Raw genomic sequence first — 20,002 nt, 5'->3', positions numbered from 1 at the left:
AGCACAACATGAAGAGTTCAACTATTGGGGTGTCCTAACCTTGCATGCCATAGCAAAAATAAGTCTACACTTGTAGATTTATTTAATTTTGTAGCAGTATAACACGCACCAGTAGAGCTAAGAACCTCATTATTTGATTTAGAGACATTCTCACTATTATCAGTACTTGAAACAGAAACTACAACAACTTTATTCAATTCTTCAGCAACATTACATACAACAGATTTATTTAATTTTGTAGCAGTATAACACGCACCAATAGAGCTAAGAGCATCATTATTTGATTCAGAGACACTCTCACTATTATCAGTACTTGAAACAAAAACTGCAGCAACTTTATTCAATTCTTCAGCAGCATTACATACAACGGATTTATTTAATTTTGCAGTAGTATAACATGCACCAATAAAGCTAAGAACATCATTATTTGATACAGAGACACTCTCACTATTATCAGTACTTGAAACAAAAATTGCAGCAACTTTATTCAATTCTTCAACAGCATTACATACAGCAGTAGACTGATGACTAGCCACATTTGAATCTGGAGCAACTTTATTATTATCAACACTTGAAACAGAATTAGCTTCTGATGAGGACAGAAACGTAGCAACAGTAGAACCAGTGAATTGTGGAGTGGAGGTGACAGCATGAGAAAGTTCAAGTTGATACAGTCCATCCTTAACAGTGCCATGAAGCAATATCGCTCTACTACTTTTGTCCTTTACCAAACAACAATTGGCATGAAATTCCACAATAACATTATTGTCTTTAGTTATTTGTGAGATGCTTAGCAAATTCTTTGCAATTTTGGGAATACATAGAATATCTCTAAGATGAATCAATCTATGAGTATCAAAAGAAGGAATCAACAACATACCTGTTTGTGTAATTGGAATAGCTTCCCCATTACCTACTTGCACCTTGGAATTTCCAGGATAATTGGACTTAACCATCAAGTTGGATCCATCAGCTACCATGTGATTGGAAGCTCTAGAGTCCATATACCAGGGCTGATCACGGAGTGTCTGTGGAGTAGCTATAGGCTGCAGATGAGAAGCTGAACTAGAGAAAATATCTTTGACATTTTGCTGTGGTAGATTACTAGAGGCATCAAGGTTGATGTTATGATAAGCAGGTATAGCCGAGGATTGATTTCCTACAGTTGATGGATAGAAACCTGTAGAATTGTGATGTATTGGTGGACCTTTGGACGCAGATTGATCATGAAACAAACCAAAAAAGGAAGAGTTCTGCACTTGTGAATTATTGGATGTGTAACCAGGAAAGTTGACATGATTGGATGCATTTGCAAACAAAGCCTGAGCTGGAGCATTAAAACCTTCATTAGATACATTCGAATGAGGAACATATGAAGTGTAGCCAATTGGTTGTGGTTGAGAACCATAATTTGGACCAACAAATCCCTGATACTCTTGATCAAACCGGTGATAGCATTGTATGGCAAAGTGTCCTGTTTTCCCACACCTTGACACACTAATTTTGGTTTGAAAAATTCTCTACTTCTACCTCTTCCCCTCATTGGATTGTTATTCAGCTGAGCACCTCTAGTAAAGAACTGTTGTGCATTAGGGAAGTGGTAAGGTCTACCAAAAGCTTGGTGGCTATGAGGACTGTTATTCCCAAACTCAACACCTACTCCTATAGAATAACTTGGTGCTCCTACTGTAGTGCTATTATTAGTACTAGGCTGATAACTATAGCCTGATATTTGAGGATAGTTGGATAGCAGTGGCTTAAGTTCAGGTGTTGTACTCATTACAAGATTAGATACAGGTGCAAGTGAGTTACTGGATTCTTGTCTAGAAGCAAATAAAGCAGATGTCATTTGTTCATGAAAATTGGTCAGACTATTATGCTGTCGTTCTAGTCTTATCTCATGATTATGAAGCATGAATTGAGTGTAATGACTTCTTTCTACTAATATACTTTAGAACATATATAATAAAAACATACATACCTAGCATATGAAAAATAGTTGGGCCCAAATTTTCTTTACTTATAAAATATAATTCTTTAAATATATACAAAAATAACAAGTACAAAAACTTAGCAACAGTGGACAGTAATGCCAATTCTCTTAGCTTGTCGACTTCCTTCCGACCGCTGCTCACCTATTTCCTGCAAAACATGGAAAAACAACAGGGTGAGCATAAAAATGCTTAGTAAGTAAATACCTTATCTCTTCTCTTTCTTTGGTTCTTTCCTTAATTCCCTTCTTCTTTCTTTCTCTGTTTCTAATTTTCACTATTCTTTCTTTCTTCCTAATTCTCGTTGTTCTTTCCTTCTCTTTGTTCTTTCTTTCTTTTTATTCTTTTTATTCTTTCTAACCATGATGGAATACATGGTAAGGTGCATGAATGAAATGCATGTGCAATAATGCATAAAAATGTATTTTCTTTCTTCTTTCTATTTCTTTTCTTTTCTTTCTTGTCTTGCTTGCTCAAGCTTCTCTTTTCTTTCTTGTTTTTCTTTTCTTTTATTTTCTTTGCTTGTTCAAGCTTTCTCATTCTTTCTTTTCTTGTTCTTATTCTTTCTTTTCTTATTCTTTGCCAATCGGACTCGGTTGATGCATGGATTTGGAACCTTGGTCGTGTGAGTGAGTACAGTCCTCATCTACATGCACTTTTGCGAACCATACAAATTTTTTCTTTCTTCTTAGGCCACTCAATTAAGGTGGCGTGTATGTAGGAATTCTTCTTGGTGCAACCCTCATCCACATACACTCTTACGAGTCGTACAATTTTTCTTCTTCTTATGCCACTCAATTAAGGTGGCATGTATGTGGGAATTTCTTCTTAACACTCACGGTTCCCCATCGCACAACCTATTCTTTTCTCTTCTTTAATGCTTTTCTTTCTATAATTCTTTAGTGCTTATTCTTTCTTTCTCTTTATTCTTAGAATTCTTTATTCTTTCTTAAGTTATTACACATATACAAATATATGCATATGGATCGCTAATGCTTAGAATTCTTACTTAAATGTACTCATGAAATGCAAATATGCAATGTTGCATAAAATTAAAGTTTCTACTCATACTCATACTTCTCTTAGGCATTTCATCAAACAATAAATGTGCATATACAAACTTTACTTTAATTATAATTCTCTTTGCTTCTTAAACCATCCAAAATAAGAGCAAAACTCCCATGTATCCTCATAATCCCTACACGGCAAAACACTCCCAAAATTCTTCTAATTCCAACTGAATTTCAATCCATCATCATACAATCAAAAACACTTCTCATACTCAATATATCCAACAACAAGCACAAATAATCATCCATCTCATCTTAATTTCTCAACAATCATAACATACACATGCTTAAAGAAATCTCTACTCAATTGATTTCTTAAACCTTAACTTGAGTTGGAGTTTGAGTGGAATTTACTTACCTTATACTTGAGTAGTCTCCACTAAAGCTCTCTACTCTTGTTGGATTCAAACCTTCTCTTAACCCTAAGTATAAACTTAATCAGAATTCGACTTCTACACAAATAAATCTTATCTATAAAGCAAGAATTCTTACCTCTTTTTCCTAGGATCAAAACCTTATTAAAATCCATTCAAAAGCCCTCAAAATTCCTTGGAAAATTGAGTGAAAATTTGAGAGAAAATGGAGAAGGAAAGTGGCGGTGGAAGGAGAGAAATAAGGGTTTCAAACCCTTAATATCTTATTTTATAAACATACTTTCCCATTTTGCCCTTACACTTTCTTAGAAATTCCACCATGTCCCTTAGTCAGTTACCATAATGCTCTCATTTTTATTGCATTTTACATGAAATTCTCTCTCTTTTCACTCCTCACTTTTTCAACTAATTTTGAGTGAAAAGACCATTTTACCCTTAATGCAAGTTTTAAGGCATTTTCTTCATATTTTCTTAAAATAACTTTAACAAAATCAACTAAGGGCTATAAAAACATAAATTAAATTACATACCTCCATGTGGGCGTTACATTGAGCCTCTTGAATACTTGTTGTACTATTGTTGTAAGTCAAGTTAGTAGCCATTGCATCGTATTTTGGACCAAGACCATCTAGAATATACAACAAAAGCTCCTCATGATCACTAAGATTAACACCACTAGCTACCAACTCATCTCCTAACTCTTTCATTTTCAAGACATACTCGTTGATGCTAGATGAATCTTTCTTAGTATTTTGTAACAAGTTTCTTAGATGTAGAGTCCTAGCCTTTGAAATAGATTGAAAATGTAACTCCAAGGTATTCCAAATTTCATAAGAGCTCACACATTTTGCTACATGTCTGAACATAGATTCAAATATTGATGAAAACAACCAGCTTACCAAACATTGATCAGTTCGTTTCCAATTAAAATACTTAGGGTTTGGCCTTTTTATAATATCTTCAGAATTATCAGACTTTTCGATAACAAGCATAGGTGGACAGATTTTCTCACCAGTTATAAATCCATCAAGATCATGAGATGCAAGTGCTGGAAGAATTTGAGAACGCCAGTGACTATAATTCTTTTCTCCAAGCTTTACTGAAACCATAGGAAGTAATGACTGGATACTGGAATTGACTCCAGTTCCAGCACAGGTTTGTTCTATCTCTGATTTTGAAATGAAATTAGAGGATTTAGAAATCGATTGAGCCATTGACGCTTGTCTATAGCTCTGAAACCATGAAGGTTTTTATCAAGAAACAAGAAAGATCTAGAAAAACAAGAAATAAACCAAAGAGAAAAAGACGGTTAACAATTCACCAAAACACGTGAACGTGTATTATGTTTTTGTTAGTTTGTACAGAGGAGAACGATGACTTATATAACATATATTCTGTTATATTACACAAATCTAAAAACGTCATCGTTTCTTTATTATCCTTTTACTTTGTTTTACAAACACAACCCTTCTATATTTCCAACATTACAAACTCAAACCTGCGTACATCCTATCAGTATACTGAACTTCAACAAGCTGTCTTCCATACTGATAGAGGACAATTCAGTAATTTAAATAACATACCCACCAATTTATTCCTCCTAACCAAACATATTAATATAACATACCCACCAGTTAACCAAACATAATTTCCTAAAGATTCTCAATAATCTTCAAGGTAATCTAACTTTCCAGTAATCCAACATTCCCTGAACCAAAGCCTCTTAAGAGTTTTCAATTGCTCTTGAAAAAGAATGAAGTGTATATGTTATGATCCTACACTGGGAGGGAAAAATGGAGGACACGTAGTTTATAAGAGTTTAGACACCCTTACTTGACAAGCTAATTTCTTTAGGTTCGTTTGGAAGTTTCATGGTAGCGGTTACGAGGGAAAATAACTGTAGCAGTTCTGACAGTTTTTTAAAATGATAAATTTATATATATGCCTATAAAAATACCAAACTTCAACCAGTACTTAAGAGTTTTGTTTTTCCAATTAGAAGGTAAGGATTCTTTATTTGTTTTCTACCTATTAGTATTTTATAACTTCAAATGTAATAAAGTCATCTTATCCTTTTTCGCCATTCTTTGCAATATCGGGAATGATTGAAAAATTGTAGCTCCATTTCTCCAAGAAAGCATTTAGAAATGAGATTTTCATATTTTTTTTTTTTTTTTTTTTTTTTTTTTTTTTTTCCTAAAATTATTTTATATTTAATATGGTTGGAGATGCACATTATATGCTTAATTTTTTTTTGATATAATTGGGATAGTTTTTGTAGTGGATAATGTATTTATGGAATAAAATTTTAAAATCAACCAAAACACCTCAATTTGGGGTGTTTTATAAACCCCTCAAAAATACACTATACTGGTTCTAGGGGATTTTTAAGCCATCCAAACCAATGCATGAAAAATTTAGCAAATAATGGTTTTAGAATACTTCAAAACCAGTCTAATTATAAACCCCTCAAAACCAATAGAAAAAAAAACTCCCTGAGAAGAGTCTTACTCAAACCCACAAAACGACAATTGCCTAACTCAATTGTTTAAGTTATTGGAGTGGATTCAAATAAACGTGTGCTGTTGCCTGCTCGTAACATTTTGACACTACTAATATGGATTCATGGTAGCATGAGATGTTAAGAACTCAGGTTAGAAAAGTTTATTAACGTCATGTTATTACCTTTACAACTTCAGTTTTAGTATCTTGGATTGGAGCGAAAAAATTGTGCATCAAATCCAACAGATGGAACAACCAAATGAGTAACTCATCAAAAAGTTGAAAAGATAATGAATGTTACCCATTAAAACAGCGTTAGTTTTTGTATGAAGGTAACAACATTATGAACCTATCAATAAAGTCTTGTATAAGTTTCACAAGCTGGCTTACACATAAATATTTTCCAAGTTCCAACCTTACAGTTTAGTTTAGGCATGGCAATAAGGCGGGGTGGGGCGGGGATCTCATTCACCGTCCCCATCCCCACCCTCAACATCAATCCCCACTCCCATCTCATCCCCGTTGCGGGGGAATTCCTCATCCTTGGCCCATGGGGAATGTTGGAGGCCCGTTCCCGCCCCATCAATTTGAGCATTACTAAACATAATAGTTAATTCTCTTTTAATGTTTAGATTCATCCACATGACAAACACTTTAATTAATCATTTAAACTTAAGGTAAGGCATTGCACTTATCCAAAATACAGACTCATTATGTATTCGTCCATATGACGAATAGCAATATGAAGTTGGCTAAGGGCGGATGGCAATGGTGACAAGTTTAAGACTTAAGGGTTAGGGTTTGTTCTTGTTCAATTGTTTAGGTTGAGGGAAATTGGGAAAAATATGGGTTTATATAGGTAGAATAATTAGGTAATAAAATGAAATATATAGGAGTATTAGTGAAAAGTATATATATACAGTAAAACATCTATATAGTGATACTCTATATAGGAATAAACTCTACATAGTCATAAAAAATTATATTCCTAATTTGGGATAGTTATAAATAAGAATAAACTCCACATTGTAATAAGTTATAATTTTTCTAATTCCCGTCTTAAGGAAAGTTGCCTCCATATTGTAATAATTATCTGTATATTGCAAAAAAAATATGGTATGTTACATTAAATGTTTAAGATGAAATAAAATATTTATCTGAAATTGTTTTGAACAATAATTTATGCTTTAGAGTTGTTATTACATCTTTTAACTTGCGAATACATTACTCGCTAGCATGGACATTTTCTTGTTAAAGCCAAAACATTTCTAACTTCTTGACATGAAACTTTTTGTATTTCCGTATTATCATCCTCATAATTATTTTCTTTCTCTTCTTGTTTAATTGTAGAAATGATTTCTTCTTTTGTTAAATGACTTGTTACTCATTTGGATGATTAAGGAAGACATTAATATTCATTCGATTAGTATAGTGAAGTTGTCAAATCTGGTCACCTAATTTTACAATGACTCTTTGATTCTTCTCATTCACTTCAATTATAACTTACAATTCATCGACATCGGAGGTCCTAATTTTGTAATGCTTAAAACAATTGACAATTGCCTGTGGCTTCACATCAATTGTCATAAAACAACTGCATTTACAATTCCATTAATGACAGTTATCTTTGTTGGTTTCAAAACACGATTTTCTATCTGTTTCAAAAGTAGATAATTGAAACGCTGAATTGAAACCCTAATATTATTAAAACATGAATTAAAATTCTAATATTGTATTACTAAAACATGAATTATGAAATAAGAAATTTTTTTAACTACACCTCTATTAAATTATAACCTCTTCATAGTAATAAAATTAATTAGTCCCATTATTATGACTATAGAAAGGTTTTATTGTATATAATTTTATATATTATATGTGAGGTGAGATAGGGCGGGGTAGGGGAAGGGCACCCTTACCCTCGCCCCATCCTCAAGGATGGGGATTAAAACTCCTCCCATCCCCACTCCTATCCCCGAAAAAATTGGGGAATCCCCACCCCATACCGGGGGGGCGGGGGGGGTGGTCTCGACCCCTGAATTTCGAGGCCCATTGGCATGCCTAGTTTAGTTCAATATTTTCATATGAACCCTATTATATATAAAATGCTCAATTTTGATATGGTCACATTCTTAGAAAGTAGAGAATATTTTATGTCATATATAAGAAGAGAACCTTGTGTGGAATTATATATATATGTCCAACATTTTATTAAGATTCCATATACTAAAGTCCTAAAAAATGAATATGATGTAGATAAATATATTTTAATATATCTATGATTGTTATTCATAATTTCATACATATATACATGTATTTTTTTTCATGATTTGAACTAAAATCATTTTGAGAAATATATGCTAATTCACTAATTCTATATGCTATTTAATATTTAGCATAATCCAAATAAAAATATGTTTAATTAAAGTGTGATTTAAGAAATAACGGAGTGAGAGAGACAGAGGAAAGCCTAGAGTAAGTTTTCTAATCTTTAGCTCCCATTCTTCTCAGATCACCACCATGAGCAGCTCTAGAGCTAGAAACTTCCGCCGTCGCAGCGACGACGATGAAGACAACACCGACAGTACTCCCTCTACTGTGTCCGCCGCCGCCACCACCACGGGTAAGAAACCTTCCTCATCAAAACCTAAGAAACTGCTGAGCTTTGCTGACGATGAAGAAGAAGACCGCCCATCTTCAAATAGAGTGAAAAACAAACCCTCTTCACGTCTCAACAAACCCTCTTCATCTCACAAAATTACTTCCTCTAAAGAACGCCTTCCTATTCTCTCCAATGTTCTACCCCAAGCTGGAACTTATACTAAAGAAGCCCTCCTTGAACTTCAAAAGAACACCAAAACTTTAGCCGCCCCCTCCTCTAAACCCCCGCCTTCTTCTGAACCCACAATTGTCCTCAAGGGCCTGCTCAAGCCTCAAAATTCCACCTTTTTCGAAGACAAACCTTCTAGGGTTTCTTCGGATTCCGATTCTGATAATAAAGATGATACGGAGAAGAGATTTGCTTCGATGGGGATTGCCAAAGGGAAAGACTTGATTCCTGATAAAGCTACAATAGAAGCAATTAGAGCAAAGAGGGAGAGAATGAGGCTATCTAGAGGGCGGGCGGCGCCAGATTATATATCGTTGGAAGGAGGGAGTGATCAGCGTTTGGGTGGAGAGGATTTGAGTGATGAAGAACCGGAATTTCCAAGGCGAGTGGCTATGTTTGGGGAGAAGCTAGAGAGTGACAAGAAGAATATGAAGAAGGGTGTTTTTGAGGATGAGGAGGAGGAGGATGAGAGGCCTGTGGTGGTTGGTAATGCTGGGAAGAAAAACGTGGAGGATAATGAATATGATGATGAAGATGAAGTTGCTAAAATGTGGGAAGAGGAGCAAGTGAGGAAGGGTTTAGGGAAGAGAATAGATGATAGTTCTGCTGCTGCTAGGGTCGTTTCTAGTGCTACTACAAGTGTTCCTATGTCTCAGCAGCCCTTGGTGCAGCCACAGAAGTTGTATCCCACAGCAGCTCCGCCGAGTATTGGAGGGGCAATTGGAGCATTACAAGGATTTGATACAATGTCAATATCTCAGAAAGGAGAGAATGCCATAAAAGCTGTGAACGATAATATCAATAGGCTTAAGGTATGTTTGGGTTTGTTAGTCTATTTTGTTGTTTGGATTGAAAGACATCAACTTTTATGTTTTGATTGTGAGAGATGTATATATATTTTGATTAGACTACTTCCTTAGAAAATGTAGGATTTTAGAAGTATAGGATATGCAAGTTCTTAACTTCCCATATTCTAAATCAACTAAAGACCATTTTAAAGACCTAATAACTCAATTCATCATTGACCCGAATAAGATCTAACAGACTTTAAAATACATACACAAAACAGTAATTTACCAACCCCAGAAGTTAATTTCTGTAGTTCACTCAATTAGATTCTCCTGTTTGCGTCTCAGAGAAAGTGGTGCTAAGTTGACGGTTCTTTCCACAATCTTGGAAAATTCTCAAATTTGATGAGAGTTCAGTACTGGTAGACGTTATGGGAGAGGATTACACTCAGAAAATTAAGATATAGAAGAAGCACATAGGATATCTGATGGTGCTATTTCCACTCTTCTAATTAACTTTTGAAACTTTAATTCTTAATTGTGGAAATAGAATAGTTCTTACAGTATAATTAAAATTTTGTCCCAATGTATCAAGTTTCGTTTTGGCAGGATATTTATAAAGATGTTTCATGATTTTAATTTAATTGCTATTTACAACTATGTACTTAACTTTCGTTTTCGTACCAGGAAACTAATGGTAGAGTGATGTCATCACTGACAAAGGCCGATGAAGATTTGTCTGCCTCACTCTTGAAAATTACTGATCTTGAAAGGTCTCTATCTGCTGCCGGTGAGAAGTTCATCTTTATGCAAAAGCTTCGTGACTTCGTTTCTGTCATATGTGAATTTTTGCAGGTATGCTTTTATCTAATTCTATGTTCTGTACTGCTATGTGTGCCTAGTTCCTTGGTTTTTGAACGACCTTTTACATTCTCTAGGTCTTCCTGTTTTTTCTCTGTGCTTTTTGTGATCTTGGAGAACCTGTCAAATTGGAATAATTTACTTGATGGGTTACACATTAATTTCCATGGTTTTTATCAGCATTTCAGTGATTCATGTACAAAGTCCATTGCAACTGTTTGAAAATGTTATATGATAGATTAGTTATCAAAAAACTTATGAAGCTATAAGATTTGGGTGAATTGTATACATCATTCTAGGACCTGTATCATGGAATTCCTGATGCTATCTCTTGATAGAGGTTTGTTTTATGACCATCAGGGCTTGTATGCTAGAGGTTGGTTAGTAGCATAATTCTGTGGGTTTGAGCTGTGTTGATTATATAGTTGTAACCCTAGGGGTTGCCGTTGTTTCATGGATTACTTGTTCACACTTTTGTTAATCTCCTTAGAAAACTCAGGTACACTTCATTCTCACCAAGATAAAAAAGTAAAAAAAAAAAAAAAAAAAAAAGAGATATTTTCTTTCGACAGAACAAACAGAATAACATTGCTCTCAGTAAAAAGTGTAGGTATTGACTAGCTTCTGCAGTGGCTTTATATTCTGATTTTTCTTAATCTATTGGATATAGATTATTCTTATTAGGGAAAAGTTAGATTTGAATAATTGGAACTGTCTTACGTGAATACTTTTTTCTCTCTGTCATTGTTCTTGTCCTTGTATTCCTTCCTACTTGAAATATATTGTTTGATCGAACTGGTGCCAGCATTGTTTTACGTCTCACCACCTGCTCTTGCATTCTCTGTAATTCCCTTTGTCCTTGTATCCCATCCCAACTAAAAATATTGTTTGATCATACTGGTACTGTCATATGTTTAATGTCATATTTCTTTTAGAGCCATCTGTTTTGTTCTAAATTTTTATGTACCTCTTTTTATTAACCTCTAAGGTCCTCCGGAAAACATACTTGCTTTTGGTTTCTTTATTGCTCAGTGCCTTTTGTTCTTCCCTTTATTAGTTCATCTAATTGCTTTCTAGTTTCATCATAGCGAAACATCTAGAAGCAAGATCTTGTTAATGATTTGTGAACTGCCTAAATAGTCTAGTGATATTCTAAGATAAAAAGGTCCCCTTCATGCACACTCTGACAATGCTTGCTTCCAGGCCACGATTGAGATTCTCTTAGAAAACAGATCAGTGAATTTCACTCTCAACAATTTATGTTGATGGGAAGAGTATAAAATCCCCCCGGGCTTTCGTATTAGTTGGACACCTTCAAATTGAACTCATATCTGCCAGTATCTCTTTGAGATAAGAAAACTGATGTTTGCTTGTTGTATTGGCCCATTAATTTTTCTAATTCAATTTGTTCTTGGGCATGTCTCAATTATCAGGAATGCTTAGTTTTCTGTTCTTTTTGTTGCTTTGTTGTGTTAACCTGTGCTTCTTTTGCTTGTTGCTTTTCGTGTAAATCTGAACGTGTACTTATAAGTGTTGGTAATATTCTTCTGCTTTCAGCATAAAGCTCCTTACATAGAGAACTGAATCGCAGATGCAAAAGCTCCATGAAGAACGTGCATCCACCTTTGGGAGAGGGCTGCCGACAATGTATGAAATGATTGAGGTAGAAGCAGCTGTGAAAGCAGCTATGCAGTATTCAACGAACGTGGCAACAATGCTGCAATAATTGCCAAAAGTGCACTCAGGCGGCATCTTCTGCCTAGAGAACAAACAATTTACCGTGAAGTTAGATGAATTTGGTAGAGATATGAACCTGCAGAAACGGATGGATATGACACGGAGGGCTGAAGCACGCCAACGTAGAGAGCTCATTTGAGTCAAAGCGCTTGTCATCCATGGATATTGACAGTTCCATCAGAAAATGGAAGGAGAATCTAGTACTGATGAAAGTTAGTGAGAGTTCTCGCATACCAGTCAAACCGTGAATTGGTGCTCCAGCATGCTGATGAATTTTCATGATGCATCTGAGGATATTCCAACTTCATTGGTTAAAGAAAGGTTTGAAAAATGAAGAAGAGAGTATTCATCGAGCTATCGTGTGCTTACATGTCCCTAAGTGCTCCTACTATTTTTCTCCATTTGTAAGTTGAGCTCTTAAAGTGGGACCCACTACTGAGGATGCTGATTTCTCTGATATGAAATGGCATTCTTTACTATTCAGTTTGGTTTGCCAGAAATGGAGAGATTTTGCCCTGGATGATGCTGATGCTAACCTGGTTCCTACGCTGGTGGAAAAGGTTGCACTTCCAATTCTGCCACCCGAAATTGCTCATTGCTGGGACATGCTTAGTACAAGAGAACAAAGATGCTGTTTTTGCACAAGCTTGGTTGTCGCATTGTTCCTACTTCCAGTGCACTGCGGATTTACTACTTGCTATTCGTACCCGCCTGCTAGCTGTTTCTAACCTTACAGTCCCTGCATGGAGCCCTCTTTTATAATGCTGTCCCCAATGCAGCACGGATTGCAGCATACCGATTTGGGATGTCTGTTCGTTTGATGAGAAATATCTGCTTGTGGAAAGAAATCCTGGCATTGCCAATTCTAGAAGAGCTTGTCCTTGATGGCTTTTGTGTAGAAAAGTATTGCCACAGTTGTAATAAATCAGATGCAATAGAGAACCGAAAAAAATAAAGCATCACATCAAATGTTCATGATGCAATCATGAGAACCGAAAAAATTGTTGCTTCTTTATCTGGGGTCTGGTCTGGTTCAAGCGTCACTGGAAGCCGCAGCCGTAAGTTGCAACCATTGGTTGATTACATGCTATCATTAGGAAAGACTCTAGAGAAGAAGCATTTGGCTGGTGTGACTGAGAATGAGACAGGCGGACTTGCTCGTCGATTGAAGAAAATGTTGGTTGAGCTCAATGAGTATGACAATGCAAGGAACATAGCTAGGACCTTCCGTCTTAAGGAGGCTTTGTGAAACAAGGTCTGCCTTTAAACTGTAGTTAACCCAAACACGAGGCTCCGGGGGAATTTGTTCTATAAAATTTTGTAGAAACTTTTGTGAGGCAATGTGCCATTCATTAGATGACTTTAAACAGGAATGGGTAATTAATGCTTCCTGAATACCATATTTATTGAAAGGCTAATAATTTGTTCAAGTATAACATGTATTGATGATTTTAGGCACAGTTACTTTCAGTATATTCTAACTTTGTGGGAGTTAAAATCCTAATTTTCCTTTATTACTGTTCAGTTTCTATTTCTACATATAAAAGTTTGAGTGACCCAATTAAGTACTGGGAATTCTTAATGAAAGAAAGAAATTACATGGGATTTCCTGGAGGTTGTACAGGGATTTCATGGAGAGATGTTATAACCTGATGAGAAAATCTTGTAAAGTTAAAGAGGTTTTGGTTTGAATTAGATATCTGAATCTGTTCTATTGTCTGCAGATTTTTGGGCTAATCCAGGATCTGAGTGCCTTGTACACATACTTCCAATACAAATGATTATTTAGAATAAAATTATAATGCAGTGATATACCAATCTTTCATTAGTTAATGATTATAATCCACTTATTTTTTAGCATTGGTCGACAAAGAGGCTAAAAAGTTCGCTGTAGTGGAAGCGTGCTTCACTGGGTTGCACGTGTAATAGCACTTCAATACTTTATTTGTTCAGTTTACTGAGTGATGAAAAAACTTGGATAATTTTTTATAAATATGGGGTTCGGTGACTACTTTTCCATCTCTAGGTATCGCCAACCGTTTAGTAAGAAAGTATGTTTTCATCATCTGGTTGTGGTGGATTAAGTACTTGGGCCGTGGATACATGATTTGGCAGTGAGAGACGATGGATAGATGCTACTCGCCTTGCTTGCTTTTATGTTCGATTCTCTTCAGCCTCTCTTTCAACCATTCTTATATAGTTTCATCTAATCCTTCTGCAAGCAGCCATGGAGCTGGTAGGAGAATTCTGCTACGTAACGATCTCGGTCTCACTCCTCCAATGGGGTATTCATCATTATCCTATCTATGCAAATAGACAACCTGTATACTTTTCTGCACAACTATTTCCTCTTTGCCATTTTCTTTTATAATAGTGTGTAAGAGAAGTTAATATTGAGCAGGTTGTTTTAGGTGCAAATTATATAAGTAGATGTTGTTTTCTGCTATGAACTAAAGAGTATATTCGCCTGATTATAGTGAAACTGTGTACTCTGTTTGCAGTGTGTTTTTCTTCTCTATGCCAAAGACACTATTATTCTAATTTTGCAGTACTCACAAAATAAAAGATTATGGTTTTGTTATAACGAATTTTGTTTGTGATAAAATCAATATTCTATCAGAAATGGTTTATCCTCAAGCAATTTAACTCTATGGCGTAGGTGGAATAGTTGGAATCACTTCCACTGCCAGATTAACGAGAAGATCATTAGAGAAACAGGTGAGTTCTTGATCGTTTATTTTGGATAATACAACTAAACATGCCNTGACCACGCCATAGTTTTAGAAACCAATACCAAACCTCCCAACATCCGTCCGTACAAATACTCCTTTACCCAGAAAAATGAAATTGAAAGGTTGGTAGGTGAGATGCTGATGGCAAGTATTATACAACCCAGCATAAGTCCTTTCGCTAGTCCAGTTCTATTGGTAAAAAAAAAAGGATGGTAGTTGGCGGTTTTATGTCGATTACCGGGCACTTAATAACATCACTATTCCAGACAAATTTCCAATTCCCTCAATTGATGAGCTGTTGGACAAACTATTAGGGGCAGCCATTTTTACAAAACTGGACCTCAAATCAGGTTACCACCGGATTCAGGTTAAAGAAGAGGACGTTCCCAAAACAGCGTTTAGAACTCACAAAGGGCACTATGAGTTCCTGGTCATGCCCTTCGGGTTGACCAATGCCCCTTCCACTTTTCAAGCTTTAATGAACACTATTTTTAAATCAGTCTTATGGAAGTTTATACTTGTATTCTTTAACGATATTCTGATTTACAGCCCTGATTTGAAGACCCATCTGTTGCACATGCGACACCCCTTTCAGATTCTCACCAAGCACGAATTGGTTATCAATTACAAGAAATGTCTATTTGCCCGTCAACGATTGGAGTATTTGTGTCATTTAATCTCAAGAAAAGGGGTAGAGGCTGACCCATAAAAGATTGATTCAATGCTATCTTGGCCCGTCCCATGCACAATCAAAGGATTACGAGGTTTTTTGGGCTTAACCGGTTACTACCGCCGCTTTGTGCAGAATTATGGTTTAATCGCGCAGCCCTTAACATAGTTACTGAGAAAGGATTCTTTTGCATGGACTAACCAAGCACAGCAGGTTTTTGAAACTCTTAAAGCGGCAATGACTGAGGTGCCTATTCTAGCAGTCCCTGATTTCACTCTGCCTTTTTAAGTCCACACAGATGCATCAGGACAGGGGATTGGTGCTGTTCTGGTCTAGAATCAGCGTCCCATCGCATTCATTAGCCAAGCCTTCTCCAACCAGTCCCGACAGAAATCTGCATACAAAAGAGAGCTGATGGCCATCGTGTTTGTTGTCCACAAGTGGAGCCATTATCTTAGAGGCCGCAAATTTATCATTAAATCTAACCAGCGCAGCCTGCAGTTCTTGACAGATCAACGTGCCAAGACACCAGAACAACAAAAGTGGATTTCTAAGCTCCTCAACTTCTCCTTCGAAATCCATTACCAACCTGGTAGCTCAAACCAGGTAGCTAATGCATTATCAAGACGAGGAGAGGGTGCTGAATTGGAGGCCATTTCGATGGTCCAATTTTCTGAATTTGATNTCCTGATTTGAAGACCCATCTGCTGCACATGCGACACCAATTTCAGATTCTCACCAAGCACGAATTGGTTATCAATTGCAAGAAGTGTCTATTTGCCCGTCAGCGATTGGAATATTTGGGTCATTTAATCTCGGCAAAAGGGGTAGAGGCTGACCCACAAAAGATTGATTCAATGCTATCTTGGCCCGTCCCATCCACAATCAAAGGATTACGGGGTTTTTTGGGCTTAATCGGTTACTACCGCCGCTTTGTGTAGAATTATGGTTTAATCGCGCAGCCCTTAACACAGTTACTGAGAAAGGATTCTTTTGCATGGACTAACCAAGCACAACAGGTTTTTGAAACTCTTAAAGCGGCAATGACTGATGTGCTTGTTCTGGCAGTCCCTGATTTCACTCTGCCTTTTGAAGTCCACACAGACGCATCAGGACAGGGGATTGGTGCTGTCCTGGTCCAGAATCAGCATCCCATCGCATTCATTAGCCAAGCCTTCTCCAACCACAATCTTAGTGGCCGCAAATTTATCATTAAATCTTACCAGTGCAGCCTGCAGTTCTTGACAGATCAACGTGCCAAGACACCCGAACAACAAAAGTGGATTTCTAAGCTCCTCAACTTCTCTTTCGAAATCCATTACCAACCTGGTAGCTCAAACCGGGTAGCTGATGCATTATCAAGATGAGGAGAGGGTGCTAAATTGGAGGCCATTCCGGTGGTCCAATTTTCTGAATTTCATGAGTTAGCTGCCGAGGCACAACAAGACTCCAAGCTCCAAGCAATCATACAAGACCTTCTTTTTTACCCTTCCAGCCATGCCCATTATGGTTTTCGCCGTGGCTGTCTCGTCTACAAAAACAGATTGGTATAACCCACAAATTCGAAATTCATTCCTAAACTATTAGCCGAATTTCACTGCAGCCCGGGAGGGTGCCATTCAGGTTTTTTCAGAACATACAAGAAACTAATGAATATAGTGTTTTGGGCTGGAATTAAGAAAGATATGCAGAGGTATGTCCAACAGTGCTCAGTCTACCAATTAAATAAGTATTCTGCCCTCAAACCAGTAGGTTTACTTCAGCCCTTACCGATTCCAACCTAGGTTTTTGAAGATATCAGCATGGATTTCATTGGCGGGTTACCAAAGTCAAAAGGACAGGATACTATAATGGTTGTGGTGGATAGGCTTACTAAATACGGACATTTCATTCCCCTGTGCCATCCCTACAGCACTAAAGATGTTGCTGTACTTTTTATCTCTGTTATTGTGAAGCTCCATGGATTTCCTAAATCCATAGTCTCGGACAGAGATAGGGTCTTTCTTAGTCAGTTTTGGCAGGAGCTATTCAAGGCTGCTAGCACTTCGTTGAAGTTTAGCTCAGCATACCATCCTTAAACTGATGGCCAGACGGAGGTTGTCAACCGATCTTTGGAAACTTACCTACATTGCTTCTGTAGTTCATAGCCCAAACAGTGGCATAGGTGGCTGTCTTGGGCAGAATATTGGTACAATACCACCCATCACAGTTCCATAAAAATGACCCCCTTTAAAGCCCTATATGGAAGGGATCCACCCACTCTCCTCAGGTTTACTGATTATCCTTCTGCTATAGAAGAAGTGAACTAGCAGATGGCTACACGCAATACAATTTTGGAGGAATTGAAACATAACTTAGCTGTTGCTCAAGAATAGATGAAGGGCACAGCTGACCTGCGCCGTTGGGATGATAGTTTTCAACTAGGGGACCAGGTCTATTTGAAACTCTAACCGTATCGTTTCAAATCCTTAGCCAAGAAACTGAATGAGAAACTGAGCCCGAGATTTTATGGCCCTTTTATCTTAGAAAAGATTGGGCAGGTTGCTTACAAGTTAGAGCTGCCCACTACGACAAAAATTCATCCAGTATTTCACATTTCTCAGCTTAAACGCAATCTGCACCCCTCGGTGCCCATCCAGCCCCTGCCCTCTTTCCTCACCGAGGAAATGGAACTCCTTGTTCACCCAGAATTAGTACTGGTAGTCTGCACTTTATTAGATGGCTCTCGGGAAGTCCTTATAAAATGGAAGGATTTGGCTTCCTTTGAAGCATCGTGGGAGGCTTTTGATGTTATCAATATGCAATTTCCCCAATTCCAATCAAAGTTGTTAGTAGAGAATAGGTGGTTAAAAAGATAGTTTAAATAGAGGGGGTCTGTTCTGGAGTATTATCAAAGTTTTAGTCTATTATCATTGAGAGAGGTCCCAAGCTCCTCGAATTGCTGGGATCTATCAGTTTGGTGTTTTATACATTGTTGGCAACTCTTCTATTTTTCAGTAATATAATCTTGTTGAGACTTCATTAAGTATATTACTTTATGTTTTGTGGATTGCTTGTGTGTTTGCTGGTTGATAGTGCAGGGAGTCTCAACAGAATTCTTTTGCAATATTGATACACATTCTATATGTTACTACAGGCTCCACTTCTTTTAGGATGAAACATGTACAGGGAAAAATGCCCCGGTAATGGCATGAAGACAAGATGCTACAACTTGCTTCTGGGGTGCATGGGAATGCGCCAAACATAATACACCATGCATATATATGTTGAGTGATCATTCTGCTTTCCAGTTATGGTCTCTAGAGGATGGAAGATAGTAATTTTTATAGCTTAAGCGGGGACGGAAGACTACTTGAAGTATGACAATGTTACGAATGATGACACAAGACCACACTATAGGTCATCTAACATTATGTTTTATATTTTCCATGTTTTGGTAAATTATTCTTTTCCCCTTGATGAAAGGTCTACGGAATCTTGTTTCTTTCAGGGTACCAAGGCAAGTCCACTGCATTATCAGGCGACAGACGCCCCATCTTCTTCTCTATCGTGAATATCTATTACTCTGATGTGGCATACTAGTTTACTTTGAGGTTTCTACAATGATTGCAGTCAATTCTTTTTTGTTGCTAACATCGGGGGGGCCATGCACCGGCTTGGGGATATTGGGGTTGGGTGGCGACTCTGGGAACTAGCTGGAGACCTACCGCTGACATTCAGACTCAGGGGATCGATAAGCTGTACATCTGCAGGAGGACATTCTAGACAGTTGTGACTTAGTATCTCAAGGGTGTGTCTTGTCTAGAAGAAATCGGTGCAAGGGGTGGAGCTTAGAAGTAGATGGTTTCCACTACATTTTTCTTATAGAATGCGGAAGTGCTGACCTGAATGAAGTTTATGTGATTGTGCAGCCTGGAGGATGGTAATGGTTGTGTCATTCATTGAGTTCTAATGCGAAAATTTAGCCTTTGATGGGTTTCATACACAAGATACGAGTAGAGTTTCTGATACATACCCAAGTGTAGCAATTATAAATATAAATAAAATGGGGAGTTGCCCACTCATTGTGAAATTTAGGGCAATTGGAGGGTTTTGACCCCAAAATGTATGTTTTGACTGGAATATATCTTCCCTTTCTTAAAACGATCGGACAGCTTGAAGTTGGTAATGGTGGGTGAAATATAGTGATATGGGTGCAATTTCAGCACTTGGGTATCCTGTAAGGTATTTAACTCATATAAAAGTGCTTCATGTCTTCTTCTGGGAATGTGAAGACCTCCCATTAATCAGTTTATCAATATAAGGGCAGAAGAGACATTGAGGTAGTAAAGCGGGTGTGAGGTCCCTATCGTTTGGAGAGTCGTACCGTATGAGTGGGGAATCAAAGTGTTAGTAGAGAATAGGTGTTAAGAAGATAGTTTAAATAGAGGGGGTCTGTTCTGGAGTT

General features: G+C 37.1%; 1 pseudogene; it reads left to right on the top strand.

The window, feature by feature from the left end:
* The first annotated feature begins 8,440 nt into the window (after positions 1–8,440).
* On the top strand, positions 8,441–13,602 carry LOC116126858 (annotated as a pseudogene).
* The last annotated feature ends 6,400 nt before the right edge of the window (positions 13,603–20,002 follow it).

This window comes from Pistacia vera, unplaced genomic scaffold, assembly GCF_008641045.1.
Source record: "Pistacia vera cultivar Batoury unplaced genomic scaffold, PisVer_v2 Contig184, whole genome shotgun sequence".
Classification (NCBI taxonomy): domain Eukaryota; kingdom Viridiplantae; phylum Streptophyta; class Magnoliopsida; order Sapindales; family Anacardiaceae; genus Pistacia; species Pistacia vera.
This window is presented reverse-complemented; position numbering and strand designations above follow the sequence as displayed.